The 25,126-nt window shown below is 35.0% G+C and overlaps 1 long non-coding RNA gene across 1 annotated transcript in view; it reads right to left on the minus strand.

Annotated features, from left to right (window-relative positions):
* Positions 1–7,851: 7,851 nt before the first annotated feature.
* LOC134470884 (uncharacterized) overlaps positions 7,852–25,126 on the minus strand; it is a 44,195-nt gene continuing 26,920 nt past the window's right edge. Inside the window, exon 3 of the long non-coding RNA XR_010040085.1 lies at positions 7,852–8,823. This is a non-coding gene — a long non-coding RNA (uncharacterized LOC134470884). The remainder of the gene's footprint in view (positions 8,824–25,126) is intronic.

Below are 25,126 nucleotides of genomic sequence, written 5' to 3' on the forward strand. Positions count from 1 at the left end.
AACAACATGATAAGGGCTGAAGATCTTTTATTACTCTATCTGATTTTGAGTAGCTATTGGTTTTTATAATGTACTTTGCAGCACAAAGCTTCATGAATATTCTCAAACAAAACTATTACTATAAATGGTGAATCAATGAAATACTCAATAGCATTTCCCTTTGAGACATGTTTTAAAAGAGCTATTATCAAAATGACTGGTATATGTTCTGCACACACACTTTTATCCATTTTATTTATTTTTTTCTTACTGGGGAAAAATTATTGCGCAGATACCAAAACAGTTTGATTTTCACAGGGAGACTTTTTATATTCAGAATTTTCAGCTTTCTATTAATTGCTTTGCTTTCATTTAAACATTAAGTTCTGAAATTAATTTACAATATATCCAGGGAAAAGCCTCCTTGGTGTAAAGCAAAAAGCTACCCCAATGTGAGGAATTTCATTTTCTCAAAGGCTTCAAATTAAATTTCAATTCAATTCAATTAACATTTATTGAATGTCTGCAGGGAGCATGACACTGTACTAGGAACTAGAATTTGAAATACACAGAAGTTCAATAGGGTTTCAAAGTTAATTTATGAACTTGGGTGGAGAAAATTCAAGTCGCTTAAACTGCATTCTTTTTGAAGTCTATATTTCCTTTGATGAATTCTCAAACTGTGTTTAATCTGATTGAGAACAATCCAGGGAATATGATGAGGAGAACACAGACCATTCTTTCTTAAGTTTTAACTTTGGAATAAAGGAATTTTTCTCATTACTTAACGAAATTAAAGAAGGATGCATTTGAGACATTTATAGGAAAATTAATGCACCTGGAAAATATAATGTTAAGAGAATTAAGTCAGACACACAAGGGCTGGGGTGTAACTCAGTGGTATGTGCACCTGCTTGGCAAGTGCAAGGTCTTGTGTTTGATTCCTTGTACCACTTCTCACCCGGAACCAAAAATCAGACATGCAAACTTAAGTGCTGTACGGTATCTCTCATTTAAGTAAGTAAGGGATAAAGGTCCTTTGAAATTGGGAAGAGGTCCAAGAGACTGAAGGTGAAAGGACAGGGAGGGGAAAAGGAAATCAAATATTTAAGATGTATCATACATATTTACTAAAACCCCACAAAGGATATATATTTACTCTAAACATACATCCAAATTTAGAAAAATAGGTCCATGCAAATGTCCACAAAGCCCTTTCTCCTTGAGAGTTTCACATACCTGCCAGTTCTTTCTCTGCTAAAGTCAAAGGTGGTCTTAAAAACAAAGCAGAAACAATAAGTTCTGTGTTTTCTTTCTTTTTGTCAGACCGATCTTCAGGGCAGGTGTACTATTTTACATTACCACCGTCAGTGTAGGAGGTTTCCTTCCTCCCCGTCATTTTCATCAGCATTCATTGTTGTTTTTGTACCTTTTTTATTAATGGATGTCAATATTCCATGATGATGGGGTTTATTTTGGGAAGATGTACATACATTTAACGTATCTTGGTCAATTTGAATCCCTTTGCCCCCTTCCTGTTTCCTTTCCCTTCCCTCTGGCCACTTTTGAGTTTCCAGTAGCTACCTCATGATTTACTGACCTCTCTCCTTTATTTTAATTACTTATTTATTAATGTATCTGTTATGTTTCTCTAAGAGAAATATTGCACATTGTCTGAAGCTGATGAAAGCAATTGTCCATGGTAGAACCCTCAAACATTAAAACAGTTGCTTTGTTTATGTGATATTTTCAGTTTTCCCTACTTATCACATGGAATTATTATTTTTAGCTTCAATTTGATTTGAGTTTTTTTTATTGAACAATGCAGCAGTCACACTTTTGTTGTACACTATTTGAATACATGTTTATAGGTTTTTTTTTTTCCTGGACTCTGTTTCTTTTTTCTTGATATCTGCACTTGAATTCATTATACATTGTCCTAATTTCTGATATGTAATATTAACTCTTGCTATCTAAAAGTCCTCTAAACTTTTCTTCAAGTTTGTTGTTAGTATTAGGTGTAGTTCATCTGTACAATTTTTAGTGTCAACATGGCAGGACAAACAATGACAAGAAAAACTTAAGTCTTCACTTTAATTGCATTTAATCCATAAAGCATTGAGGAGATCTAAAACTTCACATTGTGTTTTCAATCTGCAAACTATACATTTCCCCATTCAAGTAAGTAGCTTTAATATGTCCATAACATGTTTTAGGAAGAAGTGTTGTATAATTTAAATTAGATTTATTTCTAGTATTTTTAATTAATATTTTATGTTATTGTAAATGGTAATTTAAAATATTTTTATTCTGCTTCTAGCATCCGGAGATACAGTTGGTTTTAGATATTTATTATGAATGTAAGACTTTCCTAAATTTACTCATTAATTCTAAAATTTACCTATAGATTCTTTTGGATTTTCTGTCTATAAAAATGGTAGTAATAAATTTCTTTTTATAATTCTTATACATTTTATTTCTTTTTCTTCCATTATTGAACTAGCTACAATATCCAGGTCAAAATTAAATAGAGGAAGAAATAGTAAACTTCTCTGTCTTAACCTTGATTTCACAGACAGTAGATTTAATGTATCCCATTAAATAATATATTTCTTTTAAGGATTTTTATAGAAAAGAATGATTTTTATTATATCTGCTCAGTAGTTAATAATTATTAACCATCGCTTCATTTTTCTTTAGTTTTTTTTTTCTTTTTACCCTAAAATTAGATTCTCCCACACCCTCTAACAGTGCTGTGAACTGTTTTCTAAAATGCTTCTTCATTTGCCATTGTCAAATCCTGTTAGTGAATCAGCTCCTTTTACCTGTTCTATTTTAGGTACTTGTAGATTATTAGCATTTCTTCTGGAAACTTCTGGTCCTTCTCTTTGCCATAATTCTGGAAATTCTAGTTGCCTGTTTTTGGTTTCCAGATGTTGTGCTGGTTCCTGCTTTTCTTCTTTTCACTTTCTCCATTTTTTGATGGCAACAAGTCTTCCAGCTGCCTATGGGGCAGCATTAGGTGTGGACAGTCCATGAAGGACTTGTTAGAGAAAACTGGAGTGAGATAGAGGCTTTATGAAAGAAAGCATGGAGGGGAAAATGGGAAGAAACAGTTACTATGCTTTAATCCAGAACAATAATGAGGCTGATTTAACACAAAATGTGATTAAAATCATACTTGTTTTCCTTTATCAAAAATGGTAAAACCATTCAAGAGAATGAAAGCAGTACAGAGCTTTCAGAACCAAATAACAGAGAATGAACAATTGCTATTATATTATCTCATTTTTCATAGAAAATTTGTTTATACTATCATGCATAATAATATCCAATAAGATATAACATGATAGAACAAAAGGAAACAGAAGAACAAAAGCATAGTAGGACTTCAGTGTGAGATGATATTAAATGCTAAACAAAATAGACATAATACTCTGTCTGCTTTATTGGGGGAAGACAGATAATCATCTTAATAAATATATTAATTCTGTAGAATGAATGACAGAAGATGATAAGAGATGTTAAAAAGATACGGCTGACTGGGTCTTCTGGGAAGGATACAGAGTGCGATTTTAAATCAGATGGTCAGAGTAAGCTTCTTTGCTTACATGACATTGGAGCATAAGTTTGCAGAGCAGCACTGTAGGCAAAGTGGTTGCACATTAAGGAACAGAAGGGGGCTGAGGCACAGTGAATAAGACAGTGAAACAAGGTGAGGTCAGAGAGGTGATGGAGACTGAGCCATACGGGACAATGCAGGCCATCATAACCATCTGGACTTTCACAGGAACACCTGGTAGATTTGGATGAGAGCAGTGGTATGACCTGCCTTGCTTTAAAGGAATCATTTCCGATGCTGAATTGAGAAGAGATTGTAGGGACTGAAGGTAGAACTAATGAGGCCACGAAAAAACTACCAATGTGGTTCTGGATTCATGGTTCCAATCAAATAGGAAGCTCTGCAGATAGCTATGGAAGTGGTGAGATGTGAATTATTACCACTGCTGAGAAACACCACTCTAGAAGACAATGGCTAAAAATAATTCACTATTTATCATAACTTTGTGGGTTGTGGTTGGTTCCTCCGATGGATTCTTCTGGAGTCATTCAAGTGGCTGAGCTCCACTGCCAAGGGATCCTTTTTAATACAGTTCTTTTTTCTCTAGTGTGAGGCCAGATCCTCTTGTGGTGGCCTTAGGCTGTATTCTAAGAGAGGGAAGGTGGTTGCTGCCAGGGATCTGCCTCAAAGTCACATAATATTATCTCTATCACATTCTGTTTTTCAAAACAAGTCACAAGATCAGCTCAAACATAAATGATGGGGAGACTGACCTCATCACTTGAGAAGAAGACCAGAAAAGTCACATTGCAAACAGGTTTACAGATTGGAATTAAAAGACTTCGTACCCATGTTTTGAAAACATCAGAAAAGTATTTACTATTTTAAGAACAAAGATAACTCTAAAGTTGTTGGTTCAAGCAAATGGCATGAAAGAGTTTCTATCAACAGAGCTGGAGAAGACACCAGAGAGATTAAGTTCTGGATGAGAAAAACAAAACAGCGTTCAGGCAACAGAGTTAAAGGGTAAGCACCATGAACCAGCACTGATCATACAGCTTAATATTAAGGCAAGGGATATCTGAAGCAGGGTCTCTTGCCATGGAAAGCACTAATATTTGAAAGTGGGGAGTCCAAGCAAGAAGACTGCAAAATGATATAAATAGTGCAAGTCAAAGAAGGGAAAAGAAAGTCTCTACATTCAAACATGTGAAATTGTTCTACATAGTGACAGTTTGCAAAGCACAGAAAGGAAGAGGTAAACAGTGTCACAGGGAGGTACCACGATGAAGCTAGGAATAAGTTTGTAAGAAAAGCCAGGAATGTAGTGATTTGGGAACTGACAGAACAGCCTTGGAGAAAGACTGAGAGAAATTCTTAAATGGCCATTTCCTTCTTGTTGATCTAGGTCCTTAACAATAAATGAGACAAAGACCAAAGCATGGTAAGTTTAAAAAAAAAAATTCCCATTGCCACCCTGAGGATGAGTCTATACCACTGAATCTTGTAAAATTGGAATGTGACCCACAGTTTAAAGTTCACTGACTGTTTTGAGTGGGCGCTAATCTCATAGAGAATTTGATTCTTCTCTAAGCATAAAAAGCAAAAACATGAGTTACATCAAGGAAGAGAATTTGTACATGTACATTCCAACCTTCATCGGTCAGTCTTGTGTATGAGGCATTTGAACATGGAGTCTGAGTGTGTTTTTCCATACATTTACACATGAAAATATTTGCAACTCCTAAGCTGAGCTTTCTCTAGGTCTAGGATTCAGATGGTGAGGACAGAGAAATCATTTTCTCTGTAGGTTGCTCCACATTTTTGGCTACATTTTACAAATAGGCTATAAGATATGCAATACGTCCTCTGGCTGATTTGACAATCTACCCAAAGGTAAAAGGATGGACTCTGTGACCTTTGAAAGTTAATTTTCATCTCAAGATTTTACATTCCAATTATGCCTGATGGACTATTTAAATAAATGATGGATTTTCTATTAGGAAAGAAAATTGACTGGAATTCATTGTATTTGAGCTGCAAAAATTTGAAAATAGGTCAACTTTTAATTACTCAGAGTAATAGGGAACATCTTGGATGGATTATCCCAAAGCACAGGTAATTAACAAAATGTGCAAATTAGGCACTGATTCATAGCATTCATTAAAATTTACATTTAAACTATGACTTAAGCAGCATACATTTGTAGATGAGCAAATCAACATGATAAAAATAATTTTAAGATGCATACAGACATTTTGAATAAACTATGGAGTTGGAAATAGTGTCAAAAGGCTAGACAAACTGAAATATTTTGTCTACAATTCAAAACCTTTATCTTGAATGCCATAGGACATTTGACAGATTTTGTTGTCTCATTTTTGAAATAGCAAGGGAGAGATCAATGAGGTCTTTTATACCTTGGAAGCCCTGATGCTTTGTGCAATGCTGGACCTATCTCTGCATGTTGGTCAGGCTTCTGAGGCCCTGCCTTTCATCTTTCATACATGTCTATGAAAGAGCTAATAGCATAAAGATTAGGGAAAATAGGGAAGTGAGAAGGAGCAATTTGAGATATAAATGATAGTAACATATTCCTTAACTGATTATGGAAATTAAAATTGGAATGCCAATCTTATTTATTCTCAAATTTTCAAACAAGCTCCTAGTAAGCTGGGTATAGTGACACCTGCCTATAATCTCACACTCTAGCAAATTGAGGCCCATGGATCTCAAATTCTAGCCTAATTGGGCAAGTTGGCAATATTCTGTCTCAAAATAAAAAAAAAGTTAAGAAGGTACCTGGCAAAAAAGTTGTTATTCTGTCAAATTTGGTTTTTTAAAATTATTTCCTAATACATGTATATATACATATATACAATACATATATATGCAATATATATATATATATTAAATTATTTATTTTATTTATTAAATATATATATAAAATTATTTCCTAATACATGTATATATACATATATACAATACATATATATGCAATATATATATATATATATATATATATATATATATATACATATATATATATAGTATGCCCACTGGTACACTGAGCATTTACCAATATCATCATCTCCTTTTCTTCTTACCCAGTTCTGCACAATGAGGGCTGCTCTTGCTTTACAGATGGTACTGTGAGAAGTTCACAGGAACATGTCACAAAGGCTGGGTTTAAACACAGGCCTGCTTGACACCAAAGCCCATCTTATTCCTACTAGGCTTGTGGTATTCACACTGTGTCACTTTCTATTCCTGCTATTCCATTCCCAGGCCACAAAATGTGCATTTCCTTATTGGAAAGGTAACTTCTCTGAGTTCCCCTCAGACTTACTGAATGAGGATCTGTCTGAGAGATTCAGAAATCTGTTTTCACAAATCTTTTAAAACTCATTTCACAGGAGATTCTGATGTATGCTGAAATCTGAGAATCACTGTAAAATTCTACACTTCTTTAAAAGGTCTTTGCTATTTGGAACTAGAGGAGCAAAATTGATTAACTGTGGTTACATGAGGAAACAAGCCCATAGTTTAAATTAATTGAGCTTTGTAACTGGATTTCCTGTTTCTAATTTCCTCCATTGTCAATTTTCTTTCTTTCTTTTTGTATTGTCAGTTTTCATATTTGAAGCCAATAGGGGAAACTTTCTTAAATCATTCAAGGAGAATGTCAGATCATTTATTCAGACGTCCCCAAGTTAGAACTCTTGCTTAGTGTGAGTCAATTGTAAGACCTTTTGGATTGATAGTAATCATAAAAACTTGTCTATGGATGTACATGTGTTGCCTGACCTCCTTGTGCTCACACTGATTCACTTTTGTGATCTGTTATATGACATCCAGTTGTACACAAAATTGGCATTGTGCATCAGCTGTGCAATATCAGCACTGTACATCAATAGCTCTCTCTCTTTCACATATTGCTATGAACTCTTCTCTACTCTATCCAGCACTCTCAACCACATACACATGTAACTGATAGGACTTGACACAATGGCTGTTAGGCACTAGTGGGTAAACCATTATCTCATGTTCCAGATAGTTATGGAATGACTGCTGTATGGCTCCTTCTACAGTCTGTACGATGACTGGCCTCCGTGGCTTAATAGATTCTTCCCTAATTATGCTTGTCTGTGCTAGCCTTTGATCATTCCCTGCTTAATCATGTCCTCCATGATCCAAACACATGAGACTTTAAAGGGACATTTTAGATCAAAACCATAACATAAGGTAAACATTATGTAAACTATTAGTCTTAAGAACCATTATCAAGTTTTTAAAATGAGCTCATCAGATTCCAACATTTGTACCTGCCATGCACCCTTACGATTGTATGCTGTTTTCATGAGCATATTATCTATTACTCTATACCTTCTTTTACACAAGCAGTAAGTTTGTGAGGGTAGTGTCATTATGGAGGTATTTTAAAAATTTATTTTTAAATTTTAGAACTAACGGTAAGTAAGTCAAACAATTGTTCATTAATACTGTTTCTTTAAAGGAAATATAAACACTTGATAACTGATTACAAAGTATTGTGATCTTTTGGTTAAATTCTCAATCAAAGCAAAAGATATAGCTTTAGAACTGAATCTTCATGCTAATAATTACTTTTTAATGGTTTTCCCCAACTTTTGTACTAGGAATTGAGCTCAGAGCTTTTACACACAGCTACATTTAATTATCCTCACTATTTTTTTTTTCCACCTTGAGACAGGGTCTTGTTAAGTTACTCAGTTGCCCAGGCTGGGCTTGAACTTGAAATTTTCCTTGCCTCAGTTTCCAGAATGCTGGTGTTACAGCTGTGTACCACACCCCGACTATTTAAACAATATAAGTTATCTACTTGCAAGCTATCACGGGTTTGTACTAGGCAACACAGTAGAACTTTCTGCCATTCTGTGTCTTGCTCCAACGCAGTTCAGGGATGTTCTGAGATGCATACCTTACCTCAGCTGCTTTTTCCTCTTGAAACTTAGTGTCTATTCATGAAAAAACAGAGAATTTAAGTTGAAAAACATTCTATATCATACTTGCTAATAATCTCCAAAGTATTAAGGTACACTGAAATAAGGAGAGACTGAAAAATTGTGGCAGAGCAGAAAAGCATGAGAAGAACTAATGATTAAACACGCGTTCAGGCATCGTGGATTGGGCAGACTCCACCCCCACCAGCTTTTTGCAGGTATGCTGTGGATCAACTTAGGACCTTGGTGACTGTAGGTAAGCACTCTTCCACAGGTTCTATCACCATCCAAGATTGGGTCCTAGAACAAAGAATATTAGAAAACTGGTAAAATATGGATAAAGTCCATAGCTGATAGTATTGTGCTAATAGTAACATCTTGATTTTTCAGAAATGTACCATTTTTAAATTAAGATTCTAACATTATGAAAACCTGGGATAAGGTATACTATGTGGAAAGACTCTATACTACCATTTTAACTTTTCAGAAAATTCAAAGTTATTTAAAAATGTATTCAAAACAAATAAAACAACTCTAGTAGACCAGACCCTAGCTCATGGGAGGAGGATTTTACCTGAAGGCCTGTGAAAGCAGAAGTCTGAGGTGACTGATAAACATGGCGGGTATATAAAAATGTTAAAATGTAATACAGTAAGAGACACGTGCCATTAATTCCCTCAAAAGACTCCTCCTCACTGTGAATACAATTAACCCATAATTCTTCGCACTTTCTGAAGCAGTTGTGGAAGTCCTTTTCCATATGGGTCTTTAGGAGATGTGATAATACAGAGGCAACTGCTCCCATGTGCCAACCAACTAAAATCCAGGCTTGCAAAAATACGGTGGTGTGTCCCAATTCATCTTTTTTCATCAGGCCTGGCACTGTGTAACGTCTGACTCTTTCTCCGAATCAAAATAATCACAGAAGGTAAATCTTTTGAATTGATTCAGAACATCAAGGCAGCCAAATAAAGACACAAAAGAGGACTTCTAGGACTGCTCCAGAAAATGGGAAGAATGATGGCATAAGTGTGTTCAAAGTAATGTTTAGTATAGGAGGGGGAACTGGTATGTCTTTTACTACAATTTTTAAAAAATTTAAACCTTCACTGTATGTATATATATATATTTTTTTCAAATTGTAGTATATATATATATATATATATATATATATATATATATCAGAGGCAAAGGAAATTGTTTAGTTGAGATTGTATGAGTACTATACAGGCAAAGCCTATTTTGTAGACAAAAAACCTTTTTTCCTCATTTAGGAATATGTTGGTACTCAATTATCTAATCTCCTCAAGACACTACCTGGCAATGCCTAGAACATTTGCTCTGTTCTTTAGGGAATTCACAGCGAGTACATCATTTTTGTAGTTATTTTTCTATTAGAAATTTTCCATAAATATTTTTGTAGTTGTCCATAAGACATCAAGTACTCCTGAGATAAACACCCAACTCTAAAGATAGAAGTCCTATTTTTCAATGCAGCACTTAATGAATAGGAATTTCACAGTTGCCAAATTTGATCTTGAGAACCCCTGAAAACTAAATATTATTCCATGACTTCAACTGGTATCATGATGTCAGTTGTGTATTTTACACTTTTAAAACATCTAGGCTTTGTGAACTTTTGTGAAAAGAGTTTGATGCAGAAACTTAAAATCCGAGTCTTTCCATACCAAGTTGAAGGGTATATTCTGTTCTCAATAGATGTGCGTGAGCTCTGCAAGGTATTTCTTGGGATTCATTTTCATATTCAACCCAAAGATATCTTTTAAAAAATTGAAGGGATTTAATCATTAAAATTCATGAAAAATAATATTCTTCATCATAAAATTTTTCATAATTGGAAATTAAAGGTGGTTGAAATAAAATGTAGTTTAATCCTTCTTTCAGGAACCTAAGACAAATGCCAGACACACTACACTTTCTCACAACAGTTGAGACTGCAGAGGTCTGAAGGTATTATATGTGACAGATCCATTAAAATCCTTATGTATGTGACAAAACTATATCAAGAATTCTGGCACAAATTCTAGTTGATTTTCTTTCTCATCATATAATTCATAGTGAATCTTGAATGGAGCTTGATTTTGGAAAATTAAAAAGGAGCAGATTTGTGGGAAGAAGAAATAGCTTTAAATTCTTGAATTCAGATTTGTTTGAGACAGAACCAAACCAGAACTTAAAACAACAATGGTTGAAATAAAATGTATTTTAATACTTTCAGGAATCAGAGATCAATGCCAGATACACTTGTTCACAAACATTTTACCTATATTTTTAATGTACAGTGGATCCTTGATATTAGCAAATCCAAACTTCTGATTTTGTCTAGTGGAGGGAAAGATTTGAACTTCAGGGTTTTTTATATGATGTGAGTGGCAACAACATAGCCTTATTGCCCTGAGGCTTGTGTTCCTCATATTTTATTATCACGCTGAGGTACAGCGTAGCATTATGAGTTTTTAGGATAATGTGCAAATGAGACTTCTTTTAGGTGGTTAGTACACCTTGCTTCTCACACAGCAACCACATCCCAGCTGACTTGTTACATGTATAGACACACTCCAGGAGCGATTATGAAAGTAAACCTAAATAGAAATGCGATAGCTGCTATTAATGATGGACAAGAAAGTAAGTTGGAATGAGAAAAGTATAAAAAATGAATTTGGCAAGTTGTTAAAATTCCCAGTGTTTGTTTTTTCCTTTAACTGTCTAGAACTTACTCTTCAGCACATAATATAGCATGTCATTAATTCCCTTTATCTTCTAAAGGACTGTCAGTCAGTAAATAAGTAGATATAGTCTACTAATTTTGGTTTTAGCATGGGCTGAGAGGCTGACAACCAAATGGAAGAATGCCCAGAGATGGCATCAGTCATCACAGGTCTGCCAACCTTTCTGAGAAGGTGAAAGGAACAAAGAGCAGATGGTAACTGTGTTGTTGTCAGAGGCTTGCCAGAAAAATGCAGTGAATTAAGAGAGGCTTTTAAAATAATCTCTGTTTAGTACTATGAAGAGGCTCATGTGCCACAGCAACCTGGGGCTCCATTTAAAGACAAACCATCCTGCAGACAATGACTACAATTTATTATTCAGACAGGAGCGCTTCCCAGTGTGAAGGGGCTTCAGGGGTGATTATTCCAAGGCAAATGGAATTCATGAGAACTACCTTGAGGAACACAGGAGACAAAGTCATTCTGTACTGCTCATCAGTAGCACTATTCTCCATAGATCTCTTTCTATTGTAAATATTTTCTTCTTTCTGGCATCTTTGTGCATATTGAGTGGTCAATTATTGTATCCATTTTTTGCTTATATACGAAGTGATAAAGCATCATAACAGGAAGATTTTGGAAACTGCACCTTTGCTTTATTATTTGAACTCATTAATGCAAAAATTCAGACAGGAAAGAAGAAAAATCAGTAACCCAGCAAGATATTTGAATCCAGGTATAAACTTTTTAGATACTTTCAAATCCTCCTGCCCAGGCAACTGTCTGATCAACTTGTTTTAAATAATCACTGATACATAGAGACTAATAAGTTGAACTCCAAACAATTCCTTTTTAGATTTTAAGTTTATAACAGTATAAACTTACCAACAAACTCCTGCACACTTACTCTGCACAGGCAGTAATGTAAAATATACATGGAATATGGACAATCATGACACGAAACTTGTAATTTTAAAACAATAATAACCACTTGTAATATATGATAAATGTGTATGAGAGAAATTAAGAACCATTTCATGTAGAAAACGAGAGAGAACTTGAATGTTACATGTAGTAGGAAGGTGGGTAGGACCTATGTGGGGTGGGTGGTGTTGAAGGACAGGAGACTGAGAAAAGGGCTCGTGGATCCCTTTCAGTTTATTTATGATGACTCAAAAATTGTTCTAAAGTATGGTTTACTAGTTTTTTTAATAAAATTTATAACACATTTTCCACTCAGAAATTAATTTCACCCAAGTAAAAATTTCAACGGCAAGATAGTGATCCTTGTACTGTGTGTGTGTGTGTGTGTGTGTGTGTGTGTGTGTGTGCATGTGTGTGTGTTATAAAATTGTTTGGTAAAAATGCTTTTGTAAAAACAGTGATTAGGCACATTTTGAGTGGCTTTGATTGTGTATTTTAGACTGAGCTAAAAGTGTAGAGAAGCCTCATGTGTGAATGTGTTTTGTAGTAAATCTACAGTCAATTGCAAATTTGTGGCATTTGTTATTCTGTTGAACAGATAGCACCTCTGCTGAATTTAATGAGCTAAAGCAGGTGAGTAGTTCATTCTAATCTCCTAGTGCCTGGGACGCATGTCCTCCAAGGAGTCACAGAGCATATGTCCTCTTGTTTGTAAAACTGAAGGTACTTTTCTGATCAACAAGTTTTCTTTGAGGATAGTGGCATTGTGATTTTGAAGACATTTCCTTTAGTGCACTGATTGAATGTTAACTTGCAGCAGGTACCTGTTGTAAAGCTGAGAGGTAATTTGTCAAATTCATGATCCATGGCAGATTTCCTTTAATTGATTTGTATTTCTTTGCATGAGTTTAATACGCTGAGAATGTCTTAGATTCTCTCACCCATATGTTTCCTTTACTATTTTGGAAAAAATATTATCAAGCAATCTTTCACATAATTCCAAGCTGACTCTAACATGTTTATCATAATTAGATGAAATTGTAAAGGACATATGTACAAATCTAATCTGAGATTCTCAGATATCTAATCTGATATTTAAAAACATCAACCCAGGTTCCCAAGTGTTTGTTCCTACTGGCTCATAGGGACATTCATTTGCTCTTCATTGTAGCCTTTTTGTCATCAACTTCCTCCCTTGTTATCAACAACTTTACCTTCAGGCTGATGTCTCTATGCAGACCTGCTTATTGCAATTTTTTCTTACGGTTATTTTTGGATGCTCTATCAGTAACCTACGTTTCCCTGACAGGTCTCTAGGTCCTGGGTAATATAGTGTGGGCTTGTGCAAGCACTAAACTTGGCTACCTCACTCCATCCCAGGCATGATACAGCTATGTTAGAGAACTTATGTCGAGACAGGAAAACAAGGCTATTGCTGTTCAGTAATTAAACCACACTGGAAACAAACTGAGCAAGGAATCTTTAATCTTTAAAGCTGGCACTAAAAGTAAAGTAGTCTTAATTACAGAGAAGAAAAAGAGATAGAGGAAAATTTGCTTTAAAAATCTGAATTATTTGAATCTCAGAGGCAAGGTCTTTAGAAACTGATGGCAACGACTCTTTATTATGATTAATTTCTTTTCAGAACTTGTGAATTTACCATTCCTTGATATGGAAATATCATTAGCACTCCTCTGATCACCCATAATTAGTGTAATTTTTGTCTCATAAATGAAATGAAAAGGAACTTTTTTTCTTATGGGTAATTGAGCTTTTAAAAAGTTAAATAGTGAGTGGAATGAAGGAAAGTGTCACAATGTGAGTGTGTGGGTAAGCAAAACTAACAGCCAAGTGAGGGCATGGTAATGGCAGGAAATGCATCCAATGGTACTGATATTATCATTGCTTGGAAGGGAGGGGTTGTTGCACTTAACGTGCCTGCATTATAGAAATTGAGAGAAAAATATAACTACCTTACATCTTTTTATGACAGTAAATCCAGTTGTCTTTTCTTGAAATAATGAATGCTATAGATTCCTATTTACATTTCCAGAGATAGTCAAAGCACATAAGCATTTAGATCTGGACATACTAAAACATGTATAAAATGAATTATCTAAACAGATTTGTGTTTAATTGGCTTTCATATCCCTGAGGAGCAAAAGATGCTTGTTCAGTGAAACAATAACATTAAGCTTCTTTATAAGCCTTGTTAGAAGCAAGTTTCTCTATAATTTAATCTTTCCATTGCTACCATGTGCCATCGTGTTGTAGCTAATATCAACAAAATGACAGTCCCATTGAACTTATCTGTTTCTACCTATTGTTTCTGAAAGTTTGAGTGGCTTGTGATAGTGTCATATGCCACTCTTGTTCACATGTTTTCAAATGTTCTGATCTAATACTCTTTCCTTCAGTGGCTGGAATATAGCTGAGACTTTTATTTCCCCATTATCTTGGAGACTCCACTTCCCTGTTCTATTTACTTAGTTGCACTATTTCTTATATTTTTCTATATTCTTCTTTCACAGTTTACTTCCTCATTTTAGTGGAATAAAACTGCCAGTGATTTCTCCAGTGAGAGTGTTTAATAGATGATTTTACATATGTGGAATATGTGTGAAATAATTTACTTTTAGATTTTGAAAGTACTGTCTCCTACCTTCCCTTGTTGCTAACAAGTAATCAGTCATTTTTATGCCTTTTTTTTCTTTTTTCAATGTTTTGTGGTGCTGAAGAATGAACTTGGAACATTACACATGATAGGCATGTACTATATTCCAGCCTGATTCTCTATTTAAAATATATGACCTGTTTTTAAGTTCTAGATGCCTTAAGAACCTGCCTGGCAAGCATGAGGTTATGAGTTCAATCCCTGATACCACCAAAAAAGAAATTCCAGATGCCTTATGTGATCTTTTCTGTGATCTCAGTGTTTTGAAGTTTTGAAGTGATAAGCCTTGGTGCATATTTGTTTCTTTCAATTACATTAAATATGATGAATTCTTTCAGGCTTGTCATTAAATTGTATTAGTACTCAGGAAAGTTCTTTTTTTTTTTTTTTTTAATTTAAGAGGAAAAAGAGAAAAACACAAAACAAACCAAAGCGGCGTAAGGGTACACGCAATACAGAACTACAAAACAAAACAAAACCAAAACAAAACAAAACAAAAAAACATAACAGTAAGAAATTACCTGCTAGTAGATTACACACTATTTTCTTGAAAATAATTCCTCAAATCACAGTATCAAAGAACACAAGGTGGACATTCAAACAGGGAGACTGCAAACAGCTGTGTTCAATGTTCCAAAAACATTGATAAAGTCAGCTATTTAACACCCCCAAACACACTTGCTGTTATATCCGTTAGAGCTCTTTTTCTTTTCTTTTTTTTTTCCCCCTCTCTTTTTTACAACAAAATTTACACATCTTGGATTTTATTACTCCTTAGTGCTTATTACTTTCTTTGGGGGGGGGGAAGAATACAGTCAAATATGGCAAAACAAAGCTGTCAGTCAATACCAAGGATAGACATAGCACATGGTGTAGAACAGAGTACAAGTTTATCAACAATGGTTATCAACGTTGTCCCTTGTTTCCTTAAAAAGAATTGTCTATCTTATTAGATATTATAAAGTTGGACAAAACAGTAGAGAACAAGACCAATAAAACTTAGGCATTGTAAACATTACAGGACTTCCAAAGAAGACAATAGTCAAACCAGAATGGGTATCTTAGTGAATCTTATTGTCTTCGAAGTAGTTGCCTATGTCTTCAAACTTGATACTATCATATAGAATGGAACAGAGTCTAATCAGTCAAAACAAGATTGTGGGAGTACTTAAAGTATTCCACTTGCATTATTATCACTTCTGCTTTTTTTCTGGGGTTTGTTCCTTAATTTTCTTTTCTATTCCATTTCTTTGTCATCTTATTTTTCTTATGGGGAGATTTTCTCAAATTTGTCTTCAGCGCACTATGATTTTTTAAAAAAAGAAATCCTGCTGTTGTATTTTTAAATATTAAGAGATTTTTGAAAAAAGTTACTTCACGTGTCAAGTTAATCACATTTCTTCTTGGGAAAAACACTGCATAGCCAAGGTCGGCTTCACTGTGATCCAGGACTGAGGGAGTTGGGAAGGATGCTGGTGTGCAGAGATCTGGGATGTCACACATCATGTTCCACTCTCATGTGTGGTGATAATATAAAATGTGCTATACTTTTGTTTTATTATATTTATTCCATCCATTTTCAGATGTAGAGTAAGTTTTGCAATTGATACATATTTCATCTGGGGATTTTGATTTGAAGATCAGAAGGTGTAATTGATTTAAATGATAGGATTTACTAGGCTGGAATCCTATTAACATGCTGAGAGAGTTAAATTTTGATTATAATGATAATAATAAATGTGGGATAAAAAGCTGAGTAATCCATCTATGATTCTAAAATGTTATTGATTTCAGTCTGATATTTTCCTCCATGTCCTTTCATACATTTCTGCAAAGAGATCAGGTGATTACTGAATTGCACAACAACAGAAAAATACAGAAGATGAAGGTAATAAAAATGGTGCTATAGGGCTGGGCATGGTAGTGCACTCCTGTAATCCCAGCACTTGGGAGGCCTGAGGCAGGCAGATCATTGAAAGTTCAAGACCTGCCTGGGCTACAAAGTGAGCCCAAGGTCAGCCTGAACTGCGTAGTGAGACCCTGTCTCCAAAAGACAGAAGAAAAAAAAAGTAAAAAAAAAAATGCTGCTATAGCTGGTACTAAATATGAATGGAAGCATATAACTTTCAAATATATGCAATGAAAGTGGGAGTCCAATTCTTAACTATCTTTATGAACACTTACAATGTTTATTAAAAATAAATTTTAAATGGGTTTATTTTAAAAAGAATGAAACCAAACAGAATAAAAGTAATCAAAACAAAACAGTGAAAGTAATACAGAACTTCCAAACAGGATAATAGAAAATCAACAATGTAATGCCTCTTGTTATCTACAAAATTGCTGCCTAGTCAGACATAATAAAATCAAACAAAACAGAACAGAATAAAACCAATCAATATAGAATATGGGGTAAAATAAAACAATAAAATGGAACAAACCAAAACAGTGAGAACAATATTGGATTTCAAACAAGACAGAAAGAAATGCCCTATAGATGCTACATTGCATATTGTTATCCTCAATAGAAGTACAGACTATCAGCTTTACATCTGCAAAGTCAATCAAATAATAAAAGTATTAAGTTGTTTTGGACCTTGGTTGTGATCAACTCAGCATGTGTTCCTCTGAATCAGCATGTTTCTTACTGGGAGTGGGATGGGATAGGTTTCTTGTCTCCCAGCCCCTTCATCAGCTGGCTCATAGGAAGGGTGAATTGATTTCTTGTTTCTCCTCCAGGGCTCTGCATAAAAATGAATTTTTAAAAGATTGTTCCTGATGTTAACTTTTTACTAGCTTTCATCAGGTTAAGTGCTCATGTAATTAGTGCTAACAATGGATAATTTAATATAAATGTATATAGGAACATTGAAATGGTTTAGGATCTGCATAATTGAAGCCACAAGTGAGATTAAGAGATGGGAGAGACTGGTAACAATATTATTCATATAGGAAAACAAGATTCTCTGAATTTCAACAATTGTTTTCTTTTCATTTTATTCCCACTCCATCCCTCCATCACACCTTATGTGGGTGACTGAGCTTATGTAACTAATGAAAAATATATTAACTAAAAAGATGGGAGAGCAAGTTATAAGAGTTTAGGTAATATTCAGGAGAAGATAGGACAAAGCAGGCTTAGAAATATGTGGATCATATAAGTGTAGAATTAATAAAAATTTTGAATAGAACTGTTCTTAAGCAGTTTATTAAAACTATATTACTTTATCATTTTCTTTTATTCATTTTCTATTTCATTTATAGTAGAAATTAGGAATGAAATATTGGTTGAAAACTAACTGCTTGTCTCTCTGTTTGAATGTTCACTTTGTATGCTTTGATACTGTGACTTGAACAACGATCTCTAAGACGATAATGTGTAATCTATTAACTGGTGATTTCTTACTGTTTTTTTTTTTTTTTTTTGTAGTTCTGTATTACTTGTACCCTTACAGCGCTTTGTTGTGTTTTGTTTTTTCTCTTTTTCCTTTTAAATAAAAATAAAAAAAAGAAAACTAACTGCTCAAAATGAAGTTAGTTGAAAGTGTAAGACTAAAAAAATAGCTCCTAAGTATTTCTTGAAAAAGAAATGAAAATCAGGTAAAATAATAGCAGTGATATATATGGAGTTTGTAGAATATGCAATAGTAGTTCAAGGTGAATGTATTTTAAAATGCATTTTATTAATCCATATTAATTATATTGACCATTGTGTTATAAAATATATATATATATATATATATATATATATATATATATATAACATATTTGTCCCTATATGACCCCTCTTACCCTTGTTTATCCTCCCCTTCCTTCTTCCTATCTTTTTCTTCTTATGGCCTCCTTTTTTACTTTTATTTTTTTTCTTTATTTCCTAGAGTTCTGATACGACAGAAAATATGGAATAATTTCTTTGAAGTTTGACTCATGTCGTCATCATGACATGTCCATTCTTGTCCATTTTTCTGAGAATGACAGAATTCTATTCTTCATAAATGAATAATACGCCAATGATTGTACAGACACCACATTTTTTTTGTCCATTCATCTACTGATGGGCACCTAGGCTCATTCTATAACATGGCTATTGTTATTTGTACCATTGCAGAGTTAGGTAGGAAAGTATTCCTACAGAATTTAACTTTAATTCCTTTAAGTATGTACTGATTTCTGGTATGATTGGGTAACATGGAATTTCTATTTGTAGTTTTTAAAGGAAATTCCATGATGATTTGCATAGTGGTTTTGTTAATTTACATTCCCACCAACAGTCTAAAGTATTACTTTTCTTCAATCTTTCTGCCACTGTTTATTTGTGTGTGTGTGTGTGTGTGTGTGTGTGTGTGTGTGTGTGTGTGTGTTTATCCCATTTTAACTGGGATTAGAAGGAATCTTAATGTAGGTTTAGGTGTACTTTACTTATGGCTAGAGATGTTGACTGTTTTTTCATATATATATATTTGCTATATGTACCTCTTCTTTTGAGGAGTGTTTGTTTAGTTTGTCTACTTATGAATTTTATTATTTGTTTTGTGATACAACCTTCTTTATATATTTTGAGTATTAATCCTCTATCAGAAGACTAGCTGACAAAGAAGTTCTTCCATTCTGTAGGCTGTCTCTTCACTGTATTATTTTCTTTACTGTGAATGTTTTTTAACTTAATACAATCCCATTTTGTCAATTCTTGATAATATTCTGGGCTATTTGAAATTATTAGGGAAGTTGTGACCTCTGCGTGTATCTTGGGGTGTTTCTTTTATGATTTCTCCTATTAATTTTGACCTTCAAATCCTATAATTTGTACAGGGTAAAAATATAGGGATGTAGTTTTAATCTTCTTCATATAGATACCTAGTTTTCTCAGACCATTTGTTAAAGATGCTACCTTTTCCCCCAATGTATATTTTTTTCACCTTTGTCAAAAATTAGATAGCTATCATTGTGTGAGTTTATTTCTATGTCTTCTATACTATTTCATTTATCTGTGTGTCTGTTTTAATGCCAATACCTTGCTATTTTTCTTTCTTTCGTACTTGGATCGAACTCATGACTTTACTCTTGCGAGGCAAGTGCTTATGCCACTGAGTTAAATCCCTGGCAGCCAGTTTTTATTCCTTTGACTGCCCAATATGATTTGAAATTACACATTGTTATTTCTTCTAGTGCTACTATTTTTGCTCAGGACTTCTTTTGCTATTTTTGGTGTTTGGAATTTCCATATTAATTTTTGAATTTCCTTCTCTAATTCTTTGAAGAATGTCATTGGTATTTTGATGGGGATTGATTGAATCTGTAGATCACATTCAGTAGTATGGTCATTTTAACAATATTAATTCTGTTGATCCATGAACATGGGAAGTTTTTCCATCTTCTAGTGCCTTTCTCAATTCCATCTTTCTCTTGTTCACTTATTTATTTTTTCCCAGTACATGTTTATTGTATAAAATTATTACATTCTTTATGGGGAATTGACACATGCTCATAACACACCTTAATCCTCTTGTACATCCGCCTCTTCTTCCCTCCATTCCTCTACCTTTTATCTCTTGGTTCCCTTCCAGTTTGCAAAAGTCTTATCCTCTAATTCCTCTTATCTTTTATTTAGCTCCTCATTTGCATTCTGAGTTTCTCATATAAGGAGATTATAAGACATTTAAGCCTTGTGTCTGATTTATTTTATTTGACATTATGTTCTCAAGCTGCATCCATTTTCCTATAAATGATTCATTTTGTACGCTGGAAGAATAATACTGCATTGTGTATAAATGCCACTTTTTTATTCATTCATCTGTGGCTGGACATTATGGCTGCTCTATAGGATTCACCTTCTGTAATTTGTGTTGCTATAAATATAGGCATGTGCATAACATTACAATATGATGTCTTTAACTCTTTAGGAAAGATATCAGAAGGAGAATACCTGGGTCAGATGGAATTTCTAAGCTCAGGTTTTTAAGGGCTTTCCATAGTGATTGTCATGGCGGTTGTAACTAGTTTATGATCCTACCATCAATGCAGGATTTCCTTTTCCCTGCAGTCTTGCTAGCATTTGTTATTATTTGGTTCTTGGTGATAGCCATGTTTTTCTGGAGTGAGGTGGAATCTGAATATTGTTCTGATTTTTATTTCTCAAATGGCCAGAGATGCTACTTTTTGATGTTTTTATTGGTTATTTGTTTTTCTTCTGAGAAGTGTATTTATTGTGCTCAGTCATTATTTTATTAGGTCCTCTATTTGAGAGGTCTTTCTCTCTCTCTTTTTATTAGCTCTTTGTATGGTCCTGATATGTGTCATTTGAGGAATAGCTGACAATTTTTTTTTCTCATCTGGGGGACTATGTTTTCATTCTGTTGGTTATTTCCTTTGTTCTACAGAAATTTTTAATTTGATTTGACCTCTTTCATTAACTCTTGGCACTATTTCTTGTTTTTTTGGAGTTTTGTTCAGAAATTCCTTACCTATGCCTACGTCTTCAAGAGTTTTAATTATTTTATCTTCCATGAGATTATTTGTAACCTTCTGGATCTGCTCTGGTTCCATTGTGTATATACCATTTCTATTTAATGATACACTGTTGCTGTGTGTGTTCAACTTTTATGACTCAGTGAATTAGGTAATACCCTCCTCATTACAAGCAATTCATCTCATTCCCATAGTCAAATGTTCAGTTTCTGCCAAGGCCCAGTGGCAGGCCAAGAGCTGTTTTTCAAAGGGATAGTAGATGTCTGTAGATGATGACAGAGTCTGGCTCCAAAATCCTAAATGTCCCCACTGCAATTCACTGAGGGGAGCCTGCTAGAGAATTCAAACAGCATTTCTACCTGCTACTGCCACTTCCAATACCACTGGCTCTTCTGGACTATATGGCCTTCATGCTGGAGCACTCTTCACAGTCCCTGGACCTGCTGAAGAACCATTTATTGTTCTGGGGTCCACTCCAAACTAACAGCTTTCTGAGTCATGTGGCAAATGATCCAGGGTAAAACATCTGAGACATGAGTTGCCATCAAAATCCAAGTAGACCCACTAGGCATTGTGCCTCTTTTTTGGTTGTAGGGAGAACCAGATATAGCAACTTATATTTTAACTTAGAAGGGATATATCTACATGCCCCACAACACTAGACTCCTGGATTATCCACTGAAGTAGAAGGACCTTGAATTGTAGTTGATTTTATTTCCCATTCCCTGGCTTTCAAATGATTGCTACTTTCTACTCTTTTGGTCCAATCAGTATAACATTGTCAGTGTAATGGACCAGCATGATGCCTTGTGCAAGAGAAAGGAGATCAAGAGCGCTGTGAACTAAATTGTGACAGAGGACTGGAGAGGTAATATAATCCTGAGGTAGGAAGGTTGTGAACATATATTTCTTGTCTTGCCAGCTGAAAATAAATTGTTTCTGATGGGTCTTATGTATAAATATGGAGTAAGCATTTGCCAAATCAATAGTTACATATCAGATACTAGGAGGTGTGTTAATTTGCTGAAGCAAGGAAATCACATCTGGTAGAGCAGCTACAATCACAGTCAACACTTAATTCAGTTTATGATATTGTATCATCATTTCCCACAGCCCAACCATGTTCTGTATAAAGCAAATGGGAGAATTAAACAGAAATGTAATGGTGACCACCATCTCTGCATCCTTGAAGTCCTTGAAAGTGACACTAATCTCTGCAATCCCCCCAGGGATGAGATGCTCTTTTTGTTTTACTATTTTGCCAAGCAAAAGCAACACTAATGGGTTCCATTTGGTCTTTCTCAGAATAGTAGCCCTCACACTATAGGTTAAGGAGTCAATATGAGGATTTTGTCAAACACGAAGCATAACTATCCCAGTTATGTATTCTGGAATAGAGGAATTGACTACAGGATGCATTTGAGGATCTTTTGGATAACTGTAAGTTAGATTTATGCTAAAACTCCATTGATTATCTTACCTCCATAGGCCTTTACTCTTGCTGAGGCCACAAAATGTTTGGGATTCCCTGAAATCACATTAATTCAGAACCAGTGTCCAATATTTCCCCAAATGTCTGATCATTTCCATTTCCCTAATTTACAGTCACTCAGGCAAAAGACCTTAGATTCCATTGAGGGAGCGAGGGTGAAGGACTGACTGTAAAAATTTTGGTGGCACCAGGTTCTTCCCCAAGAGAACCCAGTTTCCCCTTCATTCAAAGGTGCATTGAGTCTGTAAACTGTTATCAACTCTGAGAAGTGGCTGAGGGGTGTGATTCTCTTTTAGTATGATTTGAAGTAGGTTTCTGTTCATTTGTTCTTGAATTTTTAAGCTATATAAATCTAGTAAATTTTGTGGGCTTTTTGTTTACTTCACTTTTGGAAACACCATGGCTGATCAGCCAATGCCTAGATCTACCTGTGTCATATCACTTATATTAGTGTTCTGCTTCTACTTTGCATTAAGGTAAGTACCAGTATACACACCCTGCCTCTGGGAATTAAGTGCTTCCACTTGAGCTCTGCCACCTACATCTTCCTCTCTGAGATCCAATCAAACCCATTGCCTTTAAGTTCACCAACTAAGTAACTGCAATTCCGATTGTAAGGTTTTCCATACAGAAAAGAGTAATGGCAGGGATCTCCAGGGACGCCAGTGCTCCCCTTACCAATCTGTTTATCAGTGTTAGTGAGAAATACAATCTCTAACTCACCCTGGTGTGGCAGACTAATTTTGAGTCACTGTAGCATTCCCATTTCCTTAAGCTTCTGAATACCCTAGTTACAGTAAACTAGAGAATGTCAGGCATCTCTTATTCATTCACTGTGGGCCATCTTTTGATCCATTCTTCTCTGAACCAGCCAAATTATTAACACCTTTCTTTACTCCACAAGCTTCAACAATGAATTCAGAATCTCTGCTTAATGGGCCCATTTCAACAAAATCAGCCTGATCTGGGTGTATATTTTTGCCATCATTATCTTACATCCACAAAATTCATTCACACACCTGCTCATCAGGTGTCTGCTTGTAAGAGTTAGAAAACTCAAGAAGTTCTTTGGAAGAACAGTGGACCTCCTCATGGGTTACACTATGTACCAACACATAGGAGCCTTCTGCATTTTGAACCTAGTTATAGGCCTAGAGGCAAAAGCGGGAATGAGCGTGGGTTCTGAGGAGTGTCAGCATTATCGTGCTTGGGCAACACAGGATAGTTTCCTCAGTTATACTAAGTTATACTAGAAGAGGCCAACACCACAGGGGATGGAGATAGGGGTGGCTCTACTACTATGGATGGAGAAATCTCTTCCTTTGGCAAAATAATCTCATTAGAGTCCAGGATCTCAGCATGCTCAGCCTCAACAAGATTCTCCTGCACATTTCTGTCCCAATTAATGGGCTCTCATTCTTTTTCCCTCAGTGCCTTCATCGTTACTTCACTTACCCTTTGAGGCTGAGCATTGAAGGTATGCTGTAGGTCATCCAATTGAATTATGAGGGCCCCTGTTTGGATTTCTGCAAGCTTAGCACTGTGTTAAGGAGAAATCTTTTTCAGGACAAACTTAGAAACTTTTAATTTTTTATGTGTTTCTGAACTAGAAATTTGAATCCTTTAGTTCCTTATTTTCCTTTATTAACTTGCCCTGAAAATCAGAAGACTTGATTTTCTGTGGTTGTTTCAAGCTCATTGTTTTTCTTGATTACTTTGTCCAGAAATGTTGAGACTGACCAACCAGCATCATTGTGCTTCTCACTCAACAAAAAATATTCAAAAGTTTCAGGTATGAAGCTGCTGAATTACTTACGTCTCGCAAGTAGTGACTTAGGATAATCAAATGGATCTACATTTAGGCAGTTCATACCAAGACCTCTCAGCATTCCCCACAGTATCAGGAGAGACAACATTATCTTTAGGTTTAGTCAAATTAGTGAGCCAACTATAGTAACCCTAAAACCATTAAAGAATTTCATCACTATAGTTAAGTCTTTCTGGAGTCACTACCAGAACCAAAATCTGTATCATTCAGTGCTGATTAGAGAAACAGATTTAATACAAGATATACAAATAAATAAGAATTTACAAGATTGGTTTACAATGGCTGCCCACAGAATTTGGTGTGGTAGAGTACAAAAAATGCACAGGGATCTAAAGTGTTGAGTTGAAGACCTGGAACTCAGTGTAGTGTCCCATGTGAGTGTGTATCAGGAGGCTTCAGGGTCTGCACCAGAAGGTGAAGAGTGGGTGCTAGAGGTTGAACAGTCTGGCTGGAAGTCAGGAGATAATGTACAAGGTGAAATTGAAGGCTGG

This window comes from Cavia porcellus, unplaced genomic scaffold (assembly GCF_034190915.1).
Source record: "Cavia porcellus strain 051 isolate PalLab524CR breed Dunkin Hartley unplaced genomic scaffold, mCavPor4.1 scaffold_1, whole genome shotgun sequence".
Lineage (NCBI taxonomy): Eukaryota > Metazoa > Chordata > Mammalia > Rodentia > Caviidae > Cavia > Cavia porcellus.